General features: G+C 40.5%; 1 protein-coding gene across 1 annotated transcript in view; it reads left to right on the top strand.

The window, feature by feature from the left end:
* Positions 1 to 17,428, top strand: part of LOC135577482 (uncharacterized) — a 191,040-nt gene that overhangs the window by 20,924 nt on the left and 152,688 nt on the right. The window lies entirely within an intron of this gene.

Consider the following 17,428-nt stretch of genomic DNA (forward strand, 5'->3'; position numbering starts at 1 on the left):
ATTTCACTGGAAATGCACTCAATACAATGTTATCTAAAAGAGATATCACTACCTAAAAGAGATATCTTACAGAAGAGTTGAACATATTAGTAGGGAGGTAACTGTAATTATTAAGTTTTGACTTTGATACAATCTTCTGAAGTTAAATACACTTAGATAAATATACAATGCAGATTGAACTTTCCCCTTTCTCTCCAAATTAATTATTCTGTGATACTACCCTAACAGATACAGGGAATTGTTCACATATCACTGTACTTTGCCATGCTACTTCCTGTGAAACCAAAGGAGGTAGACCTAATAATTTTCCCAATTAAGGGAAGACCAATACTTTCATGTACAGGTGAGAGCTGTTTGGTTTATTTGTACCTGCTGTTGATAGGCTTTGCATACTTTCAGAACAAAAGTACTGTATAAAACCTGGAAGAAACACTGCCTTCGCTAAGAAGTGTCTCTGAATGAATACTAAAGATGGAAAAAACCTGCTAAAACTAAAATTTTAGCTAAAGCAGCTAGAAATACTCTTTTTTCTTAAGAGTTGGCATGTCCTATTGCTAACCATTTGTATATTAAAAAAACCCAAACACACACACACACAAAAATAAATCCTCTCCAGTCTCTTCATAGAACATTTACAAGAGGAGGAGGAGGAGTGGATAATCATATTATCGCACACTGCTATGAAGCTACCAGAGTCTGAACTGCATCACTCATTTATCCCATGAGTGCAAAAGACACAAAGGACACTTAAAGAAGCAAAGCTACAGACGCCTCTGAAATTCGTTTCCTGTATTTCACTACACGGGTTGAGAAAACACAAGGTTACATTTTCTAACTTTGCAGAAATTATTTTATCATTAAATTACATATTTGAAATTACACTCTCAAATGACAGGAGGACAAATTTCAGATGATTGCTATTTTCGGTTTTCCCTCAAGAAGGAAGCAATCATCTGCCTTGGTGACAGCTATGCGTGTGAAGCACCTAATATATACCAGAGTATGAGTATACCAGATCATGAGTAATAAAAGTTTCAAAAAGCAAAAAAAAATATCTAAAAAGTAAATGAAAACACCCACCTGTATCAGATGTATTCACACCAGAAGTCTCAGGAGATTCCTTAAAAGAACATTAAAGGAATTTTAAGACCTGGTAGCATAAGCTATATTAACCAGTCTGTTGTATTCAGCGATGGTGAGGCCACACCTTGAATACTGTGCTCAGTTTTGGGCCCCTCACTACAAGAAAAACATTGAGGTGCTAGAGAGAGTGCAGAGGAGGGTGACGAAGCTGGCGAGGGGTCTGGAGCACAAGTCTGATGAGGAGCGGCTGAGGGAACTGGGGCTGTTTAGCCTGGAGAAAAGGAGGCTGAGGGGAGACCTTATCGCTCTCTACAACCCTGAAAGGAGGCTGTTGCATGGAGTGTGTTGGTCTCTTGTCCCAGGTAACAAGTGATAGGACAAGAGGAAATGGCCTCAAGTTGTCCCAGGGGAGGTTTAGGTTGGATATTAGGAAAAAATTCTTCACAGAAAGGGTTGTCAGGCTGCCCAGGGAAGTGGTGGAGTCACCATTCCTGGAAGCATTCAAAAGATGTGTAGATGAACTTCTTAAGGACATGGTTTAGTGACAGACTTAGGTTAATGGTTGGACACAATGATCTCGAGGGCCTTTTCCAACCAAAATGATTCTATGATTCTGCGCACCTAGCAAGTAAAGACACATGTTTCCTAAAATAATGCAACTACATGAGGGGAACTACAAAACAATTGTTTAATAAGGTATCTAAAAATTTGAAGAGCTGCAGTGGAACTGCAGCAAAATACTTTAAGACCTCATTTTTATTTTTTTTTTTTTTTCAGAAGTTCTTACTTAAGGAGAACAAAGTGATTCAATTTAGCAATGAGCAGGCCTTTAAAAATCTGTAGGTATAGTACAGGATCACCTGTTCATGATTATTTTCTCAACTTTTGAGTACATAAATACTTTTCCTAAAGAGGGTTTGTAACAGTAGACGGAATGCGGTGCCCATACCTGATGTCCCGTTGAATGTCCATCCTCAAAATCACTGTTATGTTGCTTTGACATTTCTTAGCATGCACAGGAGGAACAAAATAATTCTATTTCAATTTGATAAGTCATAGACCAATATTATACCCGAACTCATTAATTCATCATTTGTATATACTCTTACTTGGAAAAATATTTAACATTGACATTTTGCAAATGGAGAACTTACATAGGACTGATAGAAAGAGCAGATAAGTGACAGAACAATGTTCTAGTCAAATACAGCATGATTGAATGCATGTGACTTAAATAATAAAAATAGTACATGTGCTTAAGCAGCTATGTTTACCCGACTCAAGACTGTCACTAAACAAAGGGTTCACTAATAAGTATTTGGATCTCATAAAGATATTTTAAATGTTCACCATTAATAGAATAGAACTTCATGTATCCTAAATGAAAATACATATCAGGCCCACTTAAGAATATAGAAGAACAGGTAAAATGTGCACCGTAGCTTTAATAATCCATAGCCAGAGCCGTTTTTTTTTTTTAAAGGGTTACACCAACCATAATCAGCCATTTCAAATGCTCACTCCATTTACTTTTGCATTTCAAATAAAAAAAGACAATACAATATATGATTTTCTTAAATTGAACAAAATCTATGAGATTCCATCTTTTATAGCATATATAAATATACAGGTATAAATACTAATCTGTAAAAGCAGGTTTTTCCTCATAACAAAAGCTGTTAACGCCTTCAATGTTCATTTAAATATATCTTCCCTAGCATAACTTAAAACATAACTAAATAATAAAGACTTTGCTCAAATTATATTCAAAGTTGGAAAAAATAAGACAGACATCAGGTTTTTTTGCTTTTCTACCTTATTTGTGATGCAGTACATTTAAAATTAATTAGATCAAGTCTTCATAGCATTAAATAAACTCCAAGTCAATTCCTTCACTAAGAACTTCTAAGGTGTTCAGACCTTAGGTCAACACACAAAGATTCACAAAAACTTACTTCTGAAAGACTTCCAACACTGTATCTTTTAAAAAACCTAACTGCTGGATGCTTAATTTCCGAGTTTTACCACAGATTGTAACCAGTCATTTTTTGTAGTTTTCAGACCCTTCGGCATATATTTTCTAAAAGCTGGAGGCAAAGGTCTGGACCATCAGAATCTTTTTATATCAGACCCTTCCCAGCTCAACGTTTTAATTATACGCTTATTCAAAATATACCTGAAGCCTGTGTGGAAAACCTTTTTGGTAGGATTATAGAGAGACAGAGACACTAGATTGTGTTTTGTCCTCAGATGTTCAGCTAAGGGTTTCTTAGATGAATGTCATGAAATAAGCAACACCAAAAAAAAGAAAAAAAAAGACTGCAAAGCCTTAAGAAAATAAAGCCCAAAATATCTGTGCTGTACTACACATCAGCTTTCCCCCCCAAACATTTATTCCAGTAAAAACTTGTATTTTATTGGAACATACAGGACCTATTCAGAACAATGAGAAAATCTTCATATGGCATACATCACCCTAAGTAGTATCAGAATTACACTTAGCTGTGCAGTCTTGATTTGACTTTCATCGTGATACTTGGTCTCTAATGAACCTTTTCCTGCAGGCAGCCTGATTCATTCAGTATACAGAATAATCTGCTAAATTTTTGATAGTTCATCATGCAACTTAATGAGATTCTTTTAACACTCATTTTTTGATATGCCTGCTTATCTAATTATTTCAAAAAGTTAGCAACTTCCAAATCTCTCCACTTGAACATCCATGTAACTTAGGGCTGGAATTTTTAGATTCAATGAACATCTGCCGAAACTGACATATACAACAACAAGCTATCTGTTTAATTGATCAGGTGAGATTATTTTAAACAACTTGTGATGGCAGCAATATCAATTATAATGTATTTACTGAAGCTTTTAATTATGAACATTATTGGTTTTGTGTGGTTCCCCCCACAAAAAACAGTGAGTATCCTAGAGAGTTTGGCATAAAACTAGGATGTCTTCTATTAAGTCAAGACTCTTTGGATAAGATAATCTATGGCACTTATTTTCTTAAACACTTTACCTGCATTCCTTTCACTTCCTCTGTTACACTGCAATTAGAAACAGGAAAAGAAGAAACATCAGAAGAATATTAGAATAGTAATTAATGGATGCCTTTGTTTACTTTGGTACATCTCACAACTAGGCACTTCCTAAATAATAATTCCGTTTCCATCAGGTTTCCCACGGCCTGATCAGAAAAGCCACAAATACTATACATGTTAAAAGTTACCTGATCACTTACTTCTTGTCATACTATTGCTGTTAAAATCGCTACAACGATGTAAGCTTTAGCTACCTTGGCCCAGGCTAAGACAGATAATTCCTCTTACAGTCCTTAATGTATTTAGTCTGTAAAGTTGTGCAGCAAGGATTAGTAGATGATGCACAAGGTATTACCCAGGAGTGGAAAAGGAAAGGGAAATACAGCCCCTTTGCTCTCTCCATTAGATACTCTCTTGTTTCCCAAGACTGAATTTTACCCCTTGTCCCCTCACTCTGTGGGGTTCCAAACAGCTTCTGTGTTAACTACCAAGGCACACCACATAACTTAGCTTTTTAGGCAGATATTAGGAACGTAGCAACAAGGTGACTTTTGGCAGTTATGGCAGAAACACTGAGATTTAGAATAAATTCACTGTTGAGTTCTTACGAGGGAGTTCAGGAAATAGTAAAAGAAGTAACTGCTTGTTTAATGTAAGTACTCAGAATAAAAAAATACAGATCACACAACAGTAATGGCTTTAGTCTGGCAAAGACAGCAAGTGCTGAGACTGCAAAGATACTTTAATTACTGTAGCATTATTTTGCAGGAAAAAAGAAAAAAAATCTAATGATGAAACCAGTAAGCCCTCTGGAATTGAAGAGCTGATTACCCCTGAACCAAGATAAATTGATTCAGTGCTTGTTAACTTCAATGACAATATTCTGATGAGATCCAAAAGTACACATCCCCATCAGCCAGGATGTAAAAAAAAAAAAAACATATTTATTTTTTCCAGGTTTACTAGTGGTGCTTACCACTGGTAAATGGTCATCTATTTTAGTCTGTCTCATCTGACAGTCTTAACCAATTTATCCTAAACCCCTAATTTAAGGCAGATGTTGAATTAATTGATTAATACCTCTTGCAAATATGATATGGCACAGCGAGATTTGAATTTATTCCTATAGATATTATATATGAAGGAAAAAGAAACATTACTACAAACTGCATAATAGGACTACATTAATAGCTACCTCAAGCACTTCCTCCTGCCATTTTCTTAAAATTTTATTGAATTGTCCTGGTTTTGTTAAAAACAAGTTTCTCTTTCAGTGAATTTTGCCTGTCAGCTAAAGCCTTCATATTAACTGCATTTTCCTGGAGAACCAGACACATGTTTTGGTAAACCTAGCAATGGAATGCAAACTTATTGATAAGCATGGATGGACATCTCACGAGAGGGGCAACGAGAAACCGGTGACCAAGAAACTGACCAACTGTGTATAACAATCCATTCACGTGAATACTTCATATAAAAGTGAGAGATCACGAGGATCTCGTCCCTTTTGCCTTTGCTTTTTTCCCTACTGCTTACGGCCGACATTAGGAGAGGACCTTGCTAGTCGTCCCTGCGAACTGAGGCCTAGTGACAGACTGAATCCAGCTCCAGCTGGCTGCAGAGTGTAATTCAGGACTTCGGTTGCCGGCTCTGCAGTTGCTGAGACTTTCAAGATTGGTTTTGTATATTTTGTATTATTTTCTCTATTCTTATTAGTAGCATTAGTAAAACATTGTTAATTTTTCCAACTCTCTTCTCTCTGTCCTTCTTTCTCTCCCGATTGCCTGTCCAGAGTGGGAAGGGGGGAGTGGGAGGGGCAAAAAGGGGGAAGTGGCGGGGGGAGAGGAGGTTAACAATACATCTGCCAGGGTTTTATTGTCACCCCGCAATCTTAACCCTTGACAGATAATTGGCGCCTAACGTGGAGCAAGAGAAAGGGGTAAATTTGAAGATTTTTGTCTTTTCTACTGCTCTGACGTACCTTTCAATTTTCTTGGCACGGTGCCAACTCATAGAGTTGTGATACTCGCGGATCTGTTTGCTTTGGATATTATTTAGTTGTATTAAGGCAAAGTGAATTACACTGATTTAAAGATGTTATGGCATAAGTTGTATCAGTTATTTTCTACATTGTGCTCACTGATTCCATATCTGTTTTGGGCCTTCTTTTTAAATCGAAGTATTCATCATATAACAACAAGGAACTGGACAATGGTCATGATGATACTGTTTGGTTTGTCACTGGTCTATTTCATTATACTGCATCCGCTAATGTATTTCTACTAATTTCTGCTTTACCTTGAAAAGCCTCTGGGAGAGATTAAAGAGCAGTATGGCTCTGTGTTTGCTAATTGGTTGAGCGAAGCTTTAGAAAGGCTGACTAACAATACTTTCTTTTTTTCTCTGGGACAGTTCGCAAATGTTTTAGAGAGCTTTGAATATCCTTGGAGTTTTGATAGAACTGTGATGGTGTTATCTGGTTTGCTGAATGTGTGTCAGTTTCTGTTACTGTTAAGAGAAATGGGGTTCAACAGGAGGTTTGCGTCTCTTTGTTGTCCTGAGATTTGTGGTGCGTCTTCGGAAGCTTTAGCAAAAAGCACTCCTAGCCGCTCGAGAAAGAGCAAAACAGCAAAAGCTGCCGCTGCAGCCACTGCCCCCCCAACGGCGGCTTCGCAGGCTGAAGCTACAGCTCCTCCGCAGCGTTCCTCTGCCAAGGTCGCTGCAGATAACATTACTTCTCCAGCCTCAAAGGCTAACAAGGCAGCCCCCTCTTCTTCACACATTGTTCACTGTTGCTGCTGTAACCACAGCAATCACTGTGACAGTCATTCAGACTCTGGAAATGAATCAAATTATGGTAAACCCATATCAGCATCAGTTGCCGGTTGTAAGAAAGTCAGTAGAAAGACTACCCGTGCAACAGGTGATGGCACAGGACCAACATCAGCCCAAGGGTCATCATCAGCACAGGGAGGAGATGAAGTGACCACCACTCGGTCCTTTTCTCCAGGTGAGCTGAGAGATCTGCGAGAAGACTTTAGTCGTCATGAAGGCGAGAATGTTTTAACCTGGCTGCTCCGATGCTGGGACAATGGGGCAGAAACAATTGAATTGGAAGGTGGTGAAGCCAGGCAGCTGGGTTCTCTATCAAAAGATTCCACCATTGATAGGGCAATTTCAAGAGAGTCTAAAGCCACTACCCTCTGGACCCGACTCCTGGCAGCTGTGAAAGTAAGATTTCCCTACAAGGAAGACTGTATATCCAAGTTAGGGAAATGGAATACTATGGAGAGAGGTATCCAGTTCCTGAGAGAATTAGCTGTGCGAAAGATCATCTATTTTGGACCAAACAGCCAAGAGGGGACAGACCCAGATAGAATCAACTGTACACGACCTCTGTGGCGCAGATTTGTACAAAGTGCACCACCTGCATATGCTAAGTCATTGGCAGGAATGGTCTGGACAGCTGGAGGTGTACAAAATATTACTGAAGTGATTGAGCAGCTCCGGAACTTTGAGGACAGCCTTGCTGGTTCTCTACGGGCTTGTGTCTCTGCTGTGGAGAAACTGTGTGAAAAATCTGATGACCGGTTTGAATAGCTGTTGCAAGAAATCAAAGAACTCAGAGAAGACACATACCATTCACAACCTGTACAAACCTATGTTTCATCTATTAGGAGAAGGCATTTCAAATTGAGAGAGAGAGGACAGAGGCAGCCCACAAAAAGAGGTTCACTGTGGTTCTTCCTACATGAGCAGGGAGAAATCATGAATAAGTGGCATGGAAGACCTACCTCAGAACTTCAAGAACGAGTACATGAAATAAAAGGAAAAACTCCTAGGAAGGTGGCTGCTCCAGTTTACAAAAGGGGCAGAAAAGATTCTGATGCTCTTGAAGGAACCTCTAATTCACACCCAGAGACTGTGCAAAACAGAAATTAGAGCTGCCCTGCCTCCAACCAAGTGGAGGAAAGGCATAGGAGAGTTTATTGGACTGTACAAATACAATGGCCTGGTACAACACACCCCCATGAGTACAAAGCTTTGGTGGACACTGGTGCTCAGTGCACAATAATTCCTTCTATTTATCAAGGAACACAATCCATTAATGTTGTTGGAGTGACTGGGGGATCCCAGGAACTGACTGTTGTAGAGGCTGAAATGAGCCTAACTGGAAAAAACTGGCAAAAGCATCCCATTGTGACTGGTCCAGATGCTCCATGCATCCTTGGCATAGACTACCTCAGGAGAGGGTATTTTAAGGACCCAAAAGGGTATAGGTGGGCATTTGGTATAGCAGCTGTGGACACTGAAAAAACTGAACAGCTGTCTGATTTGCCTGGTCTTTCAGATGACCCTTCTGTTGTAGGACTGCTGATGGTTGATGATCAGCAGGTGCCAATTGCTACCACGACAGTGCATCGCCGGCAATATCGCACCAATCAAGACTCTTTGATTCCTATCCAGAAGTTGATACGTCAATTGGAAAGACAGGGTGTGATCAGTAAGACTCGCTCACCTTTTAACAGCCCAATCTGGCCAGTGCTTAAGTCTAGTAACGAGTGGAGACTGACTGTAGACTATCATGGCCTGAATGAAGTTACACCACCACTGAGTGCTGCTGTGCCTGACAAAGACTCTTTGATTCCTATCCAGAAGTTGATACGTCAATTGGAAAGCCAGGGTGTGATCAGTAAGACTCGCTCACCTTTTAACAGCCCAATCTGGCCAGTGCTTAAGTCTAGTAACGAGTGGAGACTGACTGTAGACTATCATGGCCTGAATGAAGTTACACCACCACTGAGTGCTGCTGTGCCTGACATGTTAGAATTGCAATTTGAAACCGGAGTCAAAGGCAGCTAAGTGGTATGCCACAACTGACATTGCTAATGCATTTTTCTCTATTCCTGTAGCAGCAGAGTGCAGGCCGCAGTTTGCTTTCACCTGGAGAGGCATTCAGTACACGTGGAATCGCTTGCCCCAGGGGTGGAAACACAGTCCTACCATCTGCCATGGACTGATCCAGACCACGCTGGAACAAGGTAAAGCTCCAGAACACTTGCAATATATTGATGACATCATCGTATGGGGCGACACAGCGAAAGAAGTCTTTGAGAAAGGTGAGAGAATAATTCAGATTCTTTTGGATGCTGGTTTTGCCATAAAACGAAGCAAGGTCAAGGGACCTGCACGAGAGATCCAGTTTTTAGGAATAAAATGGCAAGATGGCCGTCGTCAGATCCCAATGGATGCGATCAACAAAATTGTAGCAATGTCTTCACCTACTAATAAAAAGGAGACACAGACTTTCTTGGGCATTGTAGGTTTTTGGAGAATGCATATTCCTGACTACACCCAGATTGTGAGCCCTCTCTATCGAGTGACTCGTAAAAAGAACCAATTTGAGTGGGGCCCAGAACAACAACAAGCCTTTGAACAAATTAAGCGTGAGATAACTCATGTGGTGGCCCTTGGACCAGTTTGGACTGGACTAGATGTTAAAAATGTGCTCTACACCACAGCCAGAGATAATGGACTTACCTGGAGCCTCTGGCACAAAGCACCAGGAGAAACCCGATGTCGACCCTTAGGTTTCTGGAGTCAAGGATACAAAGGATCTGAGGCCAACTATACTCCAACTGAAAAAGCGATACTAGCAGCATACGAAGGAGTTCGAGCTGCTTCAGAAGGGATCGGCACTGAACCACAGCTCCTCCTGGCACCTTGACTGCCGGTGCTGAGCTGGATGTTCAAAGGGACTGTTCCCTCTCCACATCATGCAACCGAAGTTACGTGGAGTAAATGGATTGCATTGATCACGCAACGAGCTCGAATTGGAAATCCCAATCGCCCAGGGATCTTAGAAGTGATTACAGACTGGCCAGAAAGTAAAGACTTTGGGATGTCTCCAGATGAGGAGGAAGTAAAACGTGCTGAAGAAGCACCACCGTATAATACGCTTTCAGAGGCTGATAAGCAGTATGCACTGTTCACAGATGGATCCTGTCGTCTTGTAGGAAAACATCGAAGGTGGAAAGCTGCTGTGTGGAGTCCCACACGACAAGTTACAGAAGCCACTGAAGGACAAGGTGAATCTAGTCAATTTGCAGAAGTGAAAGCCATCCAGCTGGCTTTGGACATTGCTGAACGAGAGAAGTGGCCAATACTTTATACTGATTCATGGATGGCAGCAAATGCCTTGTGGTGGCTACAGCAATGGAAGAAAACCAACTGGCAGTGCAGAGGTAAACCCATTTTGGGCTGCCACACTGTGGCAAGACATTGCTGCTCGGCTAGAGAGCCTGCCTGTGAAAGTTCGCCATGTAGATGCTCATGTGCCTGAAAGTCGAGCCACTGAGGAATATCTAAACAACCAACAATCAGATCAAGCTGCTAATATTAAAGCAGCTGAGGTGGACTTGGACTGGCAACATAAAGGTGAACTTTTCCTAGCTCGGTGGGCCCATGATGCTTCAGGGCATCAAGGTAGAGATTCAACATGGAAATGGGCTCACGATCGAGGGGTGGATTTAACTATGGACACTCTTTCACAGGTTATTCATGAATGTGAGATTTGAGCCAAAATCAAACAAGCGAAACGGTTAAAGCCTGTATGGTATGGGGGGCGATGGTTAAAGTATAAGTATGGAGAAGCTTGGCAGATTGATTATATTACACTTCCACAAACACGTCAAGGTAAGCGTTATATACTTACAATGGTGGAAGCAACCACTGGATGGTTGGAAACATATGCCGTACCTCATGCTACAGCCCAAAATACTATCTTGGGCCTTGAAAAGCAAATCCTTTGGCGACATGGTACTCCAGAAAGAATTGAATCAGACAACGGTACTCATTTCAAAAACAGTATTATAGACAATTGGGCCAAAGAACATGGTATTGAGTGGGTATATCATATTCCATATCATGCACCAGCCTCTGGGAAAATTGAAAGGTACAATGGTTTGCTAAAAACTACACTAAAGGCACTTGGTGGTGGAACCTTTAAAAACTGGGATTCACATTTAGCAAAAGCCACTTGGTTGGTCAACACCAGGGGATCAACCAATCGAGCCAGGCCTGCCCAATCAGAAATACTACGGACTGTAGAAGGAGATAAAGTCCCTGTAGTACACATGAAAAATATATTAGGAAAGGCAGTCTGGGTTACTCCTGCTTCAGGCAAAAGCAAGCCCGTTCGCGGGATTGTTTTTGCCCAGGGACCTGGCAGCACCTGGTGGGTGATGCTTAAGGATGGAGAAGTTCGGTGTGTACCTCAAGGGGATTTGATTTTAGGTGAAAATATGCAATACTGAACTGCATGATGTGACTTGCCATGCTAACAGTGTTTAATAAGTGTATTTCAGATCAAGACAGTGATGATGAAACCAAAGCTAGCTTCTTCGAGTGGCGCCTGACAACTTCTTCGAAGTTGATGTCTTTAACCCACAAACAGTGGTCATGAGATGCACTTGTACCATATTTCCTGCCCTGGGAGACTGTTGTGACAAAATGAACTTAATGAACTTTTTAAAGGATGGTCCACTGATTAATTACTCCTGTGTATATATGTACATATGTATATACATATATAGTAGTAGTGATTAATTAGATTGTATTGATAGATTATATTTATAAGGTTTAAGTATTCAGTGAATAGCATATTATAAGAGGTGGAATGTCCTGGTTTTGTTAAAAACAAGTTTCTCTTTCAGTGAATTTTGCCTGTCAGCTAAAGCCTTCATATTAACTGCATTTTCCTGGAGAACCAGACACATGTTTTGGTAAACATAGAAATGGACTGCAAACTTATTGATAAGCATGGATGGACATCTCGCGAGAGGGGCAACGAGAAACCGGTGACCAAGAAACTGACCAACTGTGTATAACATTCCATTCACATGCATACTTCATATAAAAGTGGGAGATCACTAGGATCTCGTCCCTTTTGCCTTTGCTTTTTCCCTTCTGCTTACGGCCCACATTAGGAGAGGACCTTGCTAGTTGTCCCTGCGAACTGAGGCCTAGTGACAGACTGAATCCAGCTCCGGTTGGCTGCACAGCCTAATCCAGGACTGCCGGCTCTGCAGTTGCTGAGACTGTCAGAATTGGTTTTGTATATTTTGTATTATTTTCTCTATTCTTATTAGTAGCATTAGTAAAACATTGTTAATTTTTCCAACTCTCTTCTCTCTGTCCTTCTTTCTCTCCCGATTGCCTGTCCTGAGTGGGAAGGGGGGAGTGGGAGGGGCAAAAAGGGGGAAGTGGGGGGGGGAAAGGGGTTTAATAATACATCTGCCAGGGTTTTATTGTCACCCCGGAATCTTAACCCTCGACATAAATGCATGCTGACTACATGGTATCTGACGTTAGTTAAAGCCACAGTTAAGGCTTGACAGGACTGAGATCCTTATTAATTCCATACTGAATAGAGGTTAGTAAACCAAAAGTATAAGCCAGCCTTTACAAATCAATGGTTGTGAATTACAGTGCTGCTCTATGCCACCCTCTCCTTCTCTTGATGGACAACGTATACAAAATGCTATGAAATGCAAGTTTCCCAGTCTGTAAAAGCCTTTAAATGGTAAATCATATTTGGTGCAATGATTAGATAAGGCTTGGTACTGTGGTAGTACATCACATGTAGGTGTGCTAAGTTCTACTTTACAAGAATTGATAAAGTAACTTACGAAACATAATCATCACTTCAGTGATAATAAAAACTGGTAGAACATTTCATTTCCCTGTAAAGCCACCAATACAGTGCACACACAGGATGAGATTAATTACTTTCCTTTGTCATTCCCTAGCTTAGGAGTCACTCAGTTTACAACCATCTTCTAATTTCTTAATATGTAATTTTAAACTAGAAATAGAAGTAGCCTCAGACATTTTGTATTTGAGGTAATCACTAACCTGGGAAAATAAGGGTGTGTTCCTGTTATTTCAGTTTCATTGGGAGAAGATCAGTCTTTCAGCCAGTCTACCCAGTTGTTACTTTTGGCTGTTTGGAATTCCTGCAACACTTCACTAGACTGACAGGAGCCCTCAATTGCAAATAATTTCTTACACCACCCCTGCGAGAAAATGAGAGTGGCATTCAGCAGTTGCACATGAAAACTATCCTATAGCAGTAGTAACTGGTATATTTGATAGGGTATAACCAAAAATTTCAAACTCCATGACCTTAGGAATCACAAAGTCAATGAACGTTAGCTAATGCTTTTGCCCAGAGTATGCATTTATGCAGACTGCAAAGCAAGATAGTGCATCAAACTGTAAACAAGCAAAAGAAATGAAACAAGGAAAAACTATAATGTTAAAATGTTGATGTTAAGGAAACAGCAGCTGTCATTTGTCTTGTGTGACCTGAGAATGGCCTGTCTTTTCTGAGTGCTCCTCTGTATTTCTTTTTGGAAACTACCAATCACCCCATTGATTGGCAAAGCTCACCCAGCTGCACAGAGTGAGTTTGAAACCTGTGGTTGTTCTCAAGGTGAATATGGTGACAAAATCATTAGCCATTCTCAGTACACATCTACCTTAAATAAAACCTACCCCCCCGTGATGATGATATAGGCAGCCCAGCTTCTCCAGACACTCACAGCTGGCATCTGCATCAATCTTGTTGACAAAGACACTTCTTGAGAGCAAGTGCTAGACTGTTTTTTTCTCTCCCAGGCGGGGCTTTGAAGCAAAAGCATTCCTGTGGGCTCTGGCAGCCCTCAGGATCAGCGGCTCAGCTCTGCCCCTTCACCGCTCGTATTTGCTAAGGGTTATAATGTAACATGAGCTAACATTAGGCTTTCTTTTTCCTTTTCTGCTGCCTATTAAACTAGCAAGAAGCATTCCGATAATCAGGTCAACTTACAATATACCTTCATGACTTCAAAGCACCTCCCCAACAACAAGTTGCAGCTTCACGTTGGTTAGAACAAGACTTTGGGGAGTCACACTTGAGAGTTTTTTTTTCATGTGCCACTTGTTTTCGCTGACACGCTTGATGAACAGCTGATGAATTCAGAAGAATGACACCAATAGAAAATGGTGACCATAATGCATTTATCTCAAACAGCTGTGTATCAAATGATGCTTAAGTAGTTAAAGGAAATTTATGTTAATCAACTTACAAAAAATGAGATAGAATCTTATGACTAGTCCCAAACACATGTGGAGTTACTGTAGGTAAATATTTTTTGATATGATGTGCCAGAGTGTTTACATTAAGCAGTAAAGATATTTGCTTCTTAATTACACAGGTTTCTGCTAAATGATTTTAGATCAAAGTGTGGAAAATTACCATGGCAGCTACTTTAAAATTTATCTTAACAAAAAATGGCTAAGAATTTCCTTACACACATAATTTTTTTTAATACAACACAACACTCCTCCTGAACAGGTAATTCACTTCATATAATTTCAGTTAGACAGACAAATTAGAGAAGTTTAAATTGAAATATTCTCTTTAAAATGCCTTTATAAAAAAGAGTCTGTGTAGATAGATAGTTTGCATTTTTTCAAAGCCCATGACTTCGTTAGTTTAAAAACCCAGTTTAAACTAGCAATATGCGTTAGATCTTGACTACATACTCAGAATCACAAATCAAATTTACAGGTTCCGCCTTAAAAAGCTCTAAGTAATTTAAAGCTGTGCCAAATTCTGCTAATTGGGTTGAACCTTCAGTAATTTTTACAGAATGATGCCAGTCATTATCTTCACACCAAACCACTACAGCTTTATGAGACTTCCCAGAACCATCAACAAAATCTTTGCAAGTATGTAGGATCAGACCAAATACAAGTATGGCCTATGACCTTGTGGCAGATTGCAACCCCCCTCCCTCCTTCAGTATGGCACATCTCCCTCTTCCTCTGCTACTTGAGGCTAACAGCTTCTTTTGTTTGGCCCAGAGCACCCTGGCTCCTGGGACATTAGAAGAAGGGAGTGCCAAGGCACACTGAGCCGCGCCCAGTGTGGGGGATGTTTGGAGGCTTCAGGGGCACCCACAGCCAGTGTGGGGGGTGCAGAGAAGCTTCTAGAGTGCCTACAGTCAGATCTGATCAGATAAAAATGGGCCTCTCGTCGAGACCCAGCCCCATTTTGTGTGGGGGTCTCTCGGAGTACGAGCTTAGCCACTGCCGCCAGGAGAGCCCCCTCCCTGGGATGGAGACTCCGCTTGCCTTGCACCCACGTGTGTAAGTAAACTTCTCGCAGGATTGCGAGTATATTTATACTTTTCGTGCACATATGCACGTATAACTTTCCGCGCTCCATATGAGCGCGTGTAAAATTAATCCTCGCAGAATCGCGGGTGTATTTTCTTTCCGTGCACATTTGCACAAGTACTTTATTTCCTCGCACAATCGCGAGTGGCCGCCGAGAGCCCCTCGCACAATCGCGAGTGTATTTTCCTCCCGTGCTTCCACATAAGCACGTGTAGGATTCCGTGCACATTTGCACGTGTAAAATAACTCTCGCAGGACTGCGAGCGTATTATAAATTTACTCCCGCGGAATCGCGAGTGCACACTTTCCGTACTCACTACGAGTACGTGTATCTCTTTAAAAATAATCCCGCACCGTGTTCAGGCAAGTGTGTATTCCTCCTGGACTCAGGGACGGCTCCGGCATTGTTTTGAGTGAAGCCACGTGCATGCACTCTGTGGACCGCCCCTCTCAATAATTTCCTCAACTGATATCCGAACCTGTATTTAAGTCACTTTTGGAGTGCTAAAACCCTGTTCCTCGCCGGTCTAATAAAAGTTGTTTTTGGACCTTGTTGTCCCTTAAATTGAGCTGTGGGTTGCCTCCGTGACAGACCTGATGTTAAAGACTTGCAGGTTCTGCAGCAATTTACATTTATGCATGCCAAAAGCTGTGCTGTTAAAAAAAAAAACAGCTAGTGCAATTTACAAAGACATAAATTACAAATAAAAAAAAAATCAGAATTAAATTTCACAAATGTTACATATATGACAAAAGGATCATGGCCTATTAAGACTTAAATTCATTCCCTGCATTTTCTTGATCAGAGTGACAGTTGATATATAACAGTTGGTATATCAGTCTGCTAGCAATGTCATCATACTGTCCCACAATAGCCACAGGTTGTTTCATAGACAAATCTGCAAGTCCAATCGAATGCAGTCAGCCTGTAAGATTGTCATAAATTTATTCCTCAACATTTCTAACTCCATTTTAGCTGTCATATTTATTGGATATTGTTTTCCCTTATCGGATTGAAGTCCTGTTTCAGATCTATCAGTGTAGTATTTGCTTTATCGAAACATTGGCTGTTAATACTAGTGGAAATACAGCATTCGAAATTTCCTTGGAGATTTCTCACTTGCAGCAAGCAGATCTGCGCCATCCAAGCAGCATCTTGTAGGCCATGCAACTAAACAGAATTTTCAGAAAATGTTATTTGACCTTACAATTTACTTAACAAATCTTAACCTAAGAGAGGTATAGGACTTTCTGGCAACTATAAGAATTCATGTATTAAAACTTTGTTCCAAATTTGGCATTCCATTGGTCTCAAAAAACGGCCTTTCTTTCGTTCTCTCCTATGACCTCAAAAACTAGCATGGTGAATTTACTGAGAAGTCTCTTACAACTAATTACCACAGAATAAGTCTATTAACAAATTTTTGGTTTGGTTTTCCAGTTTCATTAGAACTACGGGTCTGCTAGGAATGCCTTTAAACTTCACCATCTGACTGCTCCATTCAGTATTACATCGCTGCAGTGGGGGGGGAGATGATTCACGCCATGTTGGGACCCCGCTGATTGAGGAACACTCCTCTTTCTCACAGCAGATTCTGTTCTCAGCTTCTCAAAGCGGCCTTGAGATTCCGTTGAGCCAGACTAATTCAGCAACAAATCTTTATCCATCAAAACCCCTCCAGAGGGTAGTGGCAGCTATTATTGGAAAGATTCACTGTGGGACTGAGGGTACTTTATATAATTGGTCCAAGTTCTTTGGGATGCAAGACACTATTTGATCTCTTTTTCTTCTTACTGTTTTTGTTCGTTTTTTTTTTTTTTTTAATTATCATCCAGTTACTAGTAACAGTTTTCATAGGCTTGGTCTGTGCAGAAAACTAAAGATGGGTGATTCTCGTCTGTAAATATGATCTCATTTGCAGTGCAAAATGTATGCCTCGTGTGTCTTTCCCCTGTTTTTCTCTGTGTTTTTCAAGCCAAATTATCAAACATTTTTCATATTGGAATTTTCATAGGTTAGTCTGTTTCTGTGAAGTTAATAAAGCAAATGTCTAGATTTAAAAAGAAAAAAA

This window comes from Columba livia (genome assembly GCF_036013475.1).
Source record: "Columba livia isolate bColLiv1 breed racing homer chromosome W unlocalized genomic scaffold, bColLiv1.pat.W.v2 SUPER_W_unloc_4, whole genome shotgun sequence".
Classification (NCBI taxonomy): domain Eukaryota; kingdom Metazoa; phylum Chordata; class Aves; order Columbiformes; family Columbidae; genus Columba; species Columba livia.